The sequence below is a fragment of the Opisthocomus hoazin genome, unplaced genomic scaffold (genome assembly GCF_030867145.1).
Source record: "Opisthocomus hoazin isolate bOpiHoa1 unplaced genomic scaffold, bOpiHoa1.hap1 HAP1_SCAFFOLD_175, whole genome shotgun sequence".
Taxonomy (NCBI): Eukaryota; Metazoa; Chordata; class Aves; order Opisthocomiformes; family Opisthocomidae; genus Opisthocomus; species Opisthocomus hoazin.
The window spans coordinates 12,501-22,500 of record NW_027448743.1 but is presented as its reverse complement, the minus strand read 5'-3'; positions in this window follow the sequence as shown (position 1 = coordinate 22,500).

The window sequence follows — 10,000 nt, the reverse complement described above, 5'->3', positions numbered from 1 at the left end:
CTGTCCTCCCCGCCGACCCGGTCCCGGGTAGACCTGTCCTCCCCGCCGACCCGGTCCCGGGTAGACGTGGTGGCCGGCCGGGACGCGGGGTGGGGGGGGCGCTGTCGTCCAGACCCGTCGGCCAGACCCGTCCCCGTCCCCGTCCCCGTCCCCGTCCCCGTCCCCGTCCCCGTCCCCGTCCCGTTCCCGCCCCCCCCGCCACCCCCTTCCGCGGCACCAACCCCCCCCGCAAGCAACGGGAAGGGGCGCAGCTTTCTATCAGCTCGGCTGAAACGCCCGAAGGCGGGGCGGCGTCTGTGTTTCAAAAGCGGAAAAAAAATAAAAAAGCAACAAAAACCAAAAAATTCCCGCCGCCCCGCCCCACCCCCCCCCCCCCCCCCCCACCTCCCCCCGTGCAGGCACCCCTGCAAACGGGCCTCCGGCACGGCAGCCCGGCCGCCGCACCCCCACCCGCAAGCCCCCCCCCACCGCCGCCCCGGCCGAGAGCGCACAAGCAGCCCCTGCCGCCGCCCCCCCCCACCCCCCCCCCGGTGCGGGCACCCCTGCATACGGGCCTCCGGCACGGGCGCTCCGCTGCCCCCCCCCACCCCGCCACCCCCCCACCGCCGCCCCGGCCGAGAGCGCACAAGCAGCCCCTGCCGCCGCCCCCCCCCCCCCCCCCCGACTCAAACCTCAATCTTCTCGGAAAAGAGGCCCCGTCCCCAGCCTACCTCAGCGCAAGGCTCCCCGCCTGCTCCTCGACCCCGTCTCTCAGTCTCTGTCTCCCCCTTCTGCCGCGGGGAAGCGCCCGCCCCTTGCCGGCGGGTGGGCGGGGCGGGCCGGCTCGGGTTCCGGTTGCTAAGCAGCAGGGTGGCACTCGTTGACCCCGGGCGCCGCTCCGTCTGCCGATGGGCGGGCCGGTGCTGGCTCTCAAGAACTTTTTGTAACTGTTTCCCTGCTCTGCTTTGGTTTTGTTTTTTTTTCTCGCCCACCGTCAGAACCGATGCAGAGTAAGAAAGCCTTCAGCGAGACAGTCCGGCCAAGCTTAGCGCCTTCCACTAGATACGGCGAAGTCTCGGAAACGGGGGGTGGCGAGGGGAATTTCAGGCGCGCGCCGCCTCCCCCCTCCTGCACCACCCCCCCCCGCAAGCGACGGGAAGGGGCGCCGCTTTCCATCAGCTCGGCTGAAACGCCCGAGGACGGGGCGGCGTCTCTGTTTCAAAAGCGGAAAAAGAAATAAAAAAGCAACAAAAACCAAAAAATTCCCGCCGCCCCCCCCAACCCACCCCCGTGCAGGCACCCCTGCAAACGGGCCTCCGGCAGGGCCGGCCTGCCGCCCCCAGCCACCCCCCGCAAGCCCCCCCACCGCCGCCCCGGCTGAGAGAGCACAGGCAGCCCGCCGCCGGCCCTTCCCACCCCGTGCAGGCACCCCTGCATACGGGCCTCCGGCAGGGCCGGCCTGCCGCCCCCAGCCACCCCCCGCAAGCCCCCCCACCGCCGCCCCGGCTGAGAGAGCACAGGCAGCCCGCCGCCGGCCCTTCCCACCCCGTGCAGGCACCCCTGCATACGGGCCTCCGGCAGGGCCGGCCTGCCGCCCCCAGCCACCCCCCGCAAGCCCCCCCACCGCCGCCCCGGCTCAGAGAGCACAGGCACCCCGCCGCCGCCCCTTCCCACCCCGTGCAGGCACCCCTGCATACGGGCCTCCGGCAGGGCCGGCCTGCCGCCCCCAGCCACCCCCCGCAAGCCCCCCCAACCGCCGCCCCGGCTCAGAGAGCACAGGCAGCCCGCCGCAGGCCCACCCACCCCGTGCAGGCACCCCTGCATACGGGCCTCCGGCAGGGCCGGCCTGCCGACCCCAGCCATCCCCCGCAAGCCCCTCCACCGCCGCCCCGACTGAAACAGCACAGGCAGCCCGCCGCCGGCCCTTCCCACCCCGTGCAGGCACCCCTGCATACGGGCCTCCGGCAGGGCCGGCCTGCCGCCCCCAGCCACCCCCCGCAAGCCCCCCCACCGCCGCCCCGGCTCAGAGAGCACAGGCACCCCGCCGCCGCCCCTTCCCACCCCGTGCAGGCACCCCTGCATACGGGCCTCCGGCAGGGCCGGCCTGCCGCCCCCAGCCACCCCCCGCAAGCCCCCCCACCGCCGCCCCGGCTGAGAGAGCACAGGCAGCCCGCCGCCGGCCCTTCCCACCCCGTGCAGGCACCCCTGCATACGGGCCTCCGGCAGGGCCGGCCTGCCGACCCCAGCCACCCCCCGCAAGCCCCCCCCACCGCCGCCCCGGCTCAGAGAGCACAGGCAGCCCGCCGCCGGCCCTTCCCACCCCGTGCAGGCACCCCTGCATACGGGCCTCCGGCAGGGCCGGCCTGCCGCCCCCAGCCACCCCCCGCAACCCCCCCCACCGCCGCCCCGGCTGAGAGATCACAGGCAGCCCGCCGCCGGCCCTTCCCACCCCGTGCAGGCACCCCTGCATACGGGCCTCCGGCAGGGCCGGCCTGCCGACCCCAGCCACCCCCCGCAAGCCCCCCCCACCGCCGCCCCGGCTGAGAGAGCACAGGCAGCCCGCCGCCGGCCCTTCCCACCCCGTGCAGGCACCCCTGCATACGGGCCTCCGGCAGGGCCGGCCTGCCGACCCCAGCCACCCCCCGCAAGCCCCCCCCACCGCCGCCCCGGCTGAGAGAGCACAGGCAGCCCGCCGCAGGCCCACCCACCCCGTGCAGGCACCCCTGCATACGGGCCTCCGGCAGGGCCGGCCTGCCGACCCCAGCCACCCCCCGCAAGCCCCCCCACCGCCGCCCCGACTGAGACAGCACAGGCAGCCCGCCGCCGGCCCTTCCCACCCCGTGCAGGCACCCCTGCATACGGGCCTCCGGCAGGGCCGGCCTGCCGCCCCCAGCCACCCCCCGCAACCCCCCCCACCGCCGCCCCGGCTGAGAGAGCACAGGCAGCCCGCCGCCGGCCCTTCCCACCCCGTGCAGGCACCCCTGCATACGGGCCTCCGGCAGGGCCGGCCTGCCGCCCCCAGCCACCCCCCACAAGCCCCCCCACCGCCGCCCCGGCTGAGAAAGCACAGGCAGCCCGCCGCCGGCCCTTCCCACCCCGTGCAGGCACCCCTGCATACGGGCCTCCGGCAGGGCCGGCCTGCCGACCCCAGCCACCCCCCGCAAGCCCCCCCACCGCCGCCCCGGCTGAGAGAGCACAGGCAGCCCGCCGCCGGCCCTTCCCACCCCGTGCAGGCACCCCTGCATACGGGCCTCCGGCAGGGCCGGCCTGCCGCCCCCAGCCACCCGCCACAGGCCCCCCCACCGCCGCCCCGGCTGAGACAGCACAGGCAGCCCGCCGCCGGCCCTTCCCACCCCGTGCAGGCACCCCTGCATACGGGCCTCCGGCAGGGCCGGCCTGCCGCCCACAGCCACCCCCCGCAACCCCCCCCACCGCCGCCCCGGCTGAGAGAGCACAGGCAGCCCGCCGCCGGCCCTTCCCACCCCGTGCAGGCACCCCTGCATACGGGCCTCCGGCAGGGCCGGCCTGCCGCCCCCAGCCACCCCCCGCAAGCCCCCCCCACCGCCGCCCCGGCTCAGAGAGCACAGGCAGCCCGCCGCAGGACCACCCACCCCGTGCAGGCACCCCTGCATACGGGCCTCCGGCAGGGCCGGCCTGCCGACCCCAGCCACCCCCCGCAAGCCCCCCCACCGCCGCCCCGACTGAGACAGCACAGGCAGCCCGCCGCCGGCCCTTCCCACCCCGTGCAGGCACCCCTGCATACGGGCCTCCGGCAGGGCCGGCCTGCCGCCCCCAGCCACCCCCCGCAACCCCCCCCACCGCCGCCCCGGCTGAGAGAGCACAGGCAGCCCGCCGCCGGCCCTTCCCACCCCGTGCAGGCACCCCTGCATACGGGCCTCCGGCAGGGCCGGCCTGCCGCCCCCAGCCACCCCCCGCAAGCCCCCCCACCGCCGCCCCGACTGAGACAGCACAGGCAGCCCGCCGCCGGCCCTTCCCACCCCGTGCAGGCACCCCTGCATACGGGCCTCCGGCAGGGCCGGCCTGCCGACCCCAGCCACCCCTCCGCAAGCCCCCCCACCGCCGCCCCGGCTGAGAGAGCACAGGCAGCCCGCCGCCGGCCCTTCCCACCCCGTGCAGGCACCCCTGCATACGGGCCTCCGGCAGGGCCGGCCTGCCGCCCCCAGCCACCCGCCGCAGGCCCCCCCACCGCCGCCCCGGCTGAGACAGCACAGGCAGCCCGCCGCTGCCCCTTCCCACCCCGTGCAGGCACCCCTGCATACGGGCCTCCGGCAGGGCCGGCCTGCCGCCCCCAGCCACCCCCCGCAAGCCCCCCCCACCGCCGCCCCGGCTCAGAGAGCACGGGCAGCCCGCCGCCGGCCCTTCCCACCCCGTGCAGGCACCCCTGCATACGGGCCTCCGGCAGGGCCGGCCTGCCGCCCCCAGCCACCCCCCGCAAGCCCCCCCACCGCCGCCCCGGCTGAGAGAGCACAGGCAGCCCGCCGCCGGCCCTTCCCACCCCGTGCAGGCACCCCTGCATAGGGGCCTCCGGCAGGGCCGGCCTGCCGCCCCCAGCCACCCCCCGCAAGCCCCCCCCACCGCCGCCCCGGCTCAGAGAGCACAGGCAGCCCGCCGCAGGCCCACCCACCCCGTGCAGGCACCCCTGCATACGGGCCTCCGGCAGGGCCGGCCTGCCGACCCCAGCCACCCCCCGCAAGCCCCCCCACCGCCGCCCCGACTGAGACAGCACAGGCAGCCCGCCGCCGGCCCTTCCCACCCCGTGCAGGCACCCCTGCATACGGGCCTCCGGCAGGGCCGGCCTGCCGCCCCCAGCCACCCCCCGCAACCCCCCCCACCGCCGCCCCGGCTGAGAGAGCACAGGCAGCCCGCCGCCGGCCCTTCCCACCCCGTGCAGGCACCCCTGCATACGGGCCTCCGGCAGGGCCGGCCTGCCGCCCCCAGCCACCCCCCGCAAGCCCCCCCACCGCCGCCCCGGCTGAGACAGCACAGGCAGCCCGCCGCCGGCCCTTCCCACCCCGTGCAGGCACCCCTGCATACGGGCCTCCGGCAGGGCCGGCCTGCCGACCCCAGCCACCCCTCCGCAAGCCCCCCCACCGCCGCCCCGGCTGAGAGAGCACAGGCAGCCCGCCGCCGGCCCTTCCCACCCCGTGCAGGCACCCCTGCATACGGGCCTCCGGCAGGGCCGGCCTGCCGCCCCCAGCCACCCGCCGCAGGCCCCCCCACCGCCGCCCCGGCTGAGACAGCACAGGCAGCCCGCCGCTGCCCCTTCCCACCCCGTGCAGGCACCCCTGCATACGGGCCTCCGGCAGGGCCGGCCTGCCGCCCCCAGCCACCCCCCGCAAGCCCCCCCCACCGCCGCCCCGGCTCAGAGAGCACGGGCAGCCCGCCGCCGGCCCTTCCCACCCCGTGCAGGCACCCCTGCATACGGGCCTCCGGCAGGGCCGGCCTGCCGACCCCAGCCACCCCCCGCAAGCCCCCCCACCGCCGCCCCGGCTGAGAGAGCACAGGCAGCCCGCCGCCGGCCCTTCCCACCCCGTGCAGGCACCCCTGCATAGGGGCCTCCGGCAGGGCCGGCCTGCCGCCCCCAGCCACCCCCCGCAAGCCCCCCCACCGCCGCCCCGGCTGAGAGAGCACAGGCAGCCCGCCGCCGGCCCTTCCCACCCCGTGCAGGCACCCCTGCATAGGGGCCTCCGGCAGGGCCGGCCTGCCGCCCCCAGCCACCCCCCGCAAGCCCCCCCACCGCCGCCCCGGCTGAGAGAGCACAGGCAGCCCGCCGCCGGCCCTTCCCACCCCGTGCAGGCACCCCTGCATAGGGGCCTCCAGCAGGGCCGGCCTGCCGCCCCCAGCCACCCCCCGCAAGCCCCCCCACCGCCGCCCCGGCTGAGACAGCACAGGCACCCCGCCGCCGCCCCTTCCCACCCCGTGCAGGCACCCCTGCATACGGGCCTCCGGCACGGCCGGCCTGCCGCCCCCAGCCACCCCCCACAAGCCCCCCCACCGCCGCCCCGGCTGAGAGAGCACAGGCAGCCCGCCGCCGGCCCTTCCCACCCCGTGCAGGCACCCCTGCATAGGGGCCTCCGGCAGGGCCGGCCTGCCGCCCCCAGCCACCCCCCACAAGCCCCCCCACCGCCGCCCCGGCTGAGACAGCACAGGCACCCCGCCGCCGCCCCTTCCCACCCCGTGCAGGCACCCCTGCATACGGGCCTCCGGCACGGCCGGCCTGCCGCCCCCAGCCACCCCCCACAAGCCCCCCCACCGCCGCCCCGGCTGAGAGAGCACAGGCAGCCCGCCGCCGCCCCTTCCCACCCCGTGCAGGCACCCCTGCATACGGGCCTCCGGCAGGGCCGGCCTGCCGACCCCAGCCACCCCCCGCAAGCCCCCCCACCGCCGCCCCGGCTGAGAGAGCACAGGCAGCCCGCCGCCGGCCCTTCCCACCCCGTGCAGGCACCCCTGCATACGGGCCTCCAGCACGGGCGACCCGCTCTCTCCGCAGGGAGGACAGGTCTACCCCTTCTGCCGGCAGGGAGGCCAGGTCTACCCCTTCTGCCGGCAGGGAGGCCAGGTCTACCCGTTTTACCTGCAGGGAGGCCAGGTCTACCCGTTCTGGCGGCAGGGAGACCAGGTCTACCCGTTCTGCCGGCAGGGATGCCAGGTCTACCCGTTTTACCGGCAGGGAGGCCAGGTCTACCCGTATTGCCGGCAGGGAGGCCAGGTCTACCCGTTTTACCGGCAGGGATGCCAGGTCTACCCGTTCTAGCGGCAGGGAGACCAGGTCTACCCGTATTGCCGGCAGGGATGCCAGGTCTACCCGTTTTACCGGCAGGGATGCCAGGTCTACCCATTTACCGGCAGGGATGCCAGGTCTACCCGTTCTGGCTGCAGGGAGGCCAGGTCTACCCATATTGCCGGCAGGGAGACCAGGTCTACCCATTTACCGGCAGGGAGACCAGGTCTACCCGTTCTGGCGGCAGGGAGAACAGGTCTACCCTTTTTGCCGGCAGGGAGACCAGGTCTACCCGTTTTGCCGGCAGGGAGACCAGGTCTACCCGTTCTGGCTGCAGGGAGACCAGGTCTACCCGTTTTGCCGGCAGGGATAACAGGTCTACCCGATTTACCTGCAGGGAGACCAGGTCTACCCCTTCTGCCGGCAGGGAGACCAGGTCTACCCGTTTTGCCGGCAGGGATGCCAGGTCTACCCGTTCTGGCGGCAGGGAGAACAGGTCTACCCGTTTTACCTGCAGGGAGAACAGGTCTACCCGTTTTACCGGCAGGGAGACCAGGTCTACCCGTTTTGCCGGCAGGGATGCCAGGTCTACCCGTTTTACCTGCAGGGATGCCAGGTCTACCCGTTTTACCGGCAGGGAGGCCAGGTCTACCCGTTCTGCCGGCAGGGAGGCCAGGTCTACCCGTTCTAGCGGCAGGGAGACCAGGTCTACCCATTTACCGGCAGGGAGACCAGGTCTACCCGTTTTGCCGGCAGGGATGCCAGGTCTACCCGTTTTGCCGGCAGGGATAACAGGTCTACCCGTTTTACCTGCAGGGATGCCAGGTCTACCCGTTTTACCGGCAGGGAGACCAGGTCTACCCGTTTTGCCGGCAGGGATGCCAGGTCTACCCGTTCTGGCGGCAGGGAGACCAGGTCTACCCGTTCTGCCGGCAGGGATGCCAGGTCTACCCGTTTTACCTGCACGGAGACCAGGTCTACCCGTTTTACCGGCAGGGAGGCCAGGTCTACCCGTTCTGGCGGCAGGGAGAACAGGTCTACCCTTTTTGCCGGCAGGGAGACCAGGTCTACCCGTTTTGCCGGCAGGGATGCCAGGTCTACCCGTTTTACCGGCAGGGAGAACAGGTCTACCCGTTTTACCGGCAGGGATGCCAGGTCTACCCGTTTTACCTGCAGGGATGCCAGGTCTACCCGTTTTACCGGCAGGGAGGCCAGGTCTACCCGTTCTGCCGGCAGGGAGGCCAGGTCTACCCGTTCTAGCGGCAGGGAGACCAGGTCTACCCATTTACCGGCAGGGAGACCAGGTCTACCCGTTTTGCCGGCAGGGATGCCAGGTCTACCCGTTTTGCCGGCAGGGATAACAGGTCTACCCGTTTTACCTGCAGGGAGGCCAGGTCTACCCGTTTTACCGGCAGGGAGACCAGGTCTACCCGTTTTGCCGGCAGGGATGCAAGGTCTACCCGTTTTACCTGCACGGAGACCAGGTCTACCCGTTTTACCGGCAGGGAGGCCAGGTCTACCCGTTCTGGCGGCAGGGAGAACAGGTCTACCCATTTACCGGCAGGGAGACCAGGTCTACCCGTTTTGCCGGCAGGGATGCCAGGTCTACCCGTTTTGCCGGCAGGGATGCCAGGTCTACCCGTTTTACCTGCAGGGATGCCAGGTCTACCCGTTTTACCGGCAGGGAGGCCAGGTCTACCCGTTCTGCCGGCAGGGAGGCCAGGTCTACCCGTTCTAGCGGCAGGGAGACCAGGTCTACCCATTTACCGGCAGGGAGACCAGGTCTACCCGTTTTGCCGGCAGGGATGCCAGGTCTACCCGTTTTGCCGGCAGGGATAACAGGTCTACCCGTTTTACCTGCAGGGAGGCCAGGTCTACCCGTTTTACCGGCAGGGAGACCAGGTCTACCCGTTCTGCCGGCAGGGATGCCAGGTCTACCCGTTTTACCTGCACGGAGACCAGGTCTACCCGTTTTACCGGCAGGGAGGCCAGGTCTACCCGTTCTGGCGGCAGGGAGAACAGGTCTACCCTTTTTGCCGGCAGGGAGACCAGGTCTACCCGTTTTACCGGCAGGGATGCCAGGTCTACCCGCTTCCGGCAGGGATGCCAGGTCTACCCGGTTCCAGGCAGGGAGGCCTCGTCTACCCGTTCTGCCGGCAGGGAGGCCAGGTCTACCCGTTTTACCGTCCGCCGGGTCCGGTGTGCCCGATGTGGCCGCCGGAGCTGCCGGCGGAAAGGGATGCCTCGTCTACCTCGCTCCGGCGGGACTTTGGCTCCACCGCGGTTCTGGCAGGTAGACGTCTTGCCCGGTTCTTCTTCGGAGCTGCCGAAGGGGTCGCTGCTTTGCGCTGCCTCCAGTTACGTCATGGTAAGAGTCGGCGGCGCTCGCGCGCCTCCCCGCTGGGGGAAGACGGTTCTCTTCGAGCCCGCCGGGGCCGGGGACCTCGCTGTCCGTATACTAGGGCAGAGGGCTGGCGCTCGCGGACCAGCGCCATCGAACCGCTGCAGCTACTCGCGGTTCAGCCGGCAGACTCGGGCGTTGCACGGCGGCTGTGGCCGTGGCCGTTCTGCCTCCTACCTATCGCGCACGGCGCTTCCGACTGCCAGAAGCCGCGCGAAGCCGCTGCTTGCCCGCAGGCTCCGGTGGCCGTTGCCGACTGGAGCGAGGGCTCCAAGAGGGGTTTCTCCAGGGCCGGGCCGAGACGGGCGGCGGTCGCCGGCACTCGAACGCTTGTCACCCGCGGCTCAGCCGGCAGACTCGGGCGTTGCCCGGCGGCCCTGGCCGTGGCCGTTCTGCCTCCTACCTATCGCGCACGGCGGTTCCGACTGCCAGAAGCCGCGCGAAGCCGCTGCTTGCCCGCAGGCTCCGGTGGCCGTTGCCGACTGGAGCGAGGGCTCCAAGAGGGGTTTCTCCAGGGCCGGGCCGAGACGGGCGGCGGTCGCCGGCACTCGAACGCTTGTCACCCGCGGCTCAGCCGGCAGACTCGGGCGTTGCCCGGCGGACCTGGCCGTGGCCGTTCTGCCTCCTACCTATCGCGCACGGCGCTTCCGACTGCCAGAAGCCGCGCGAAGCCGCTGCTTGCCCGCAGGCTCCGGTGGCCGTTGCCGACTGGAGCGAGGGCTCCAAGAGGGGTTTCTCCAGGGCCGGGCCGAGACGGGCGGCGGTCGCCGGCACTCGAACGCTTGTCACCCGCGGCTCAGCCGGCAGACTCGGGCGTTGCCCGGCGGCCCTGGCCGTGGCCGTTCTGCCTCCTACCTATCGCGCACGGCGCTTCCGAC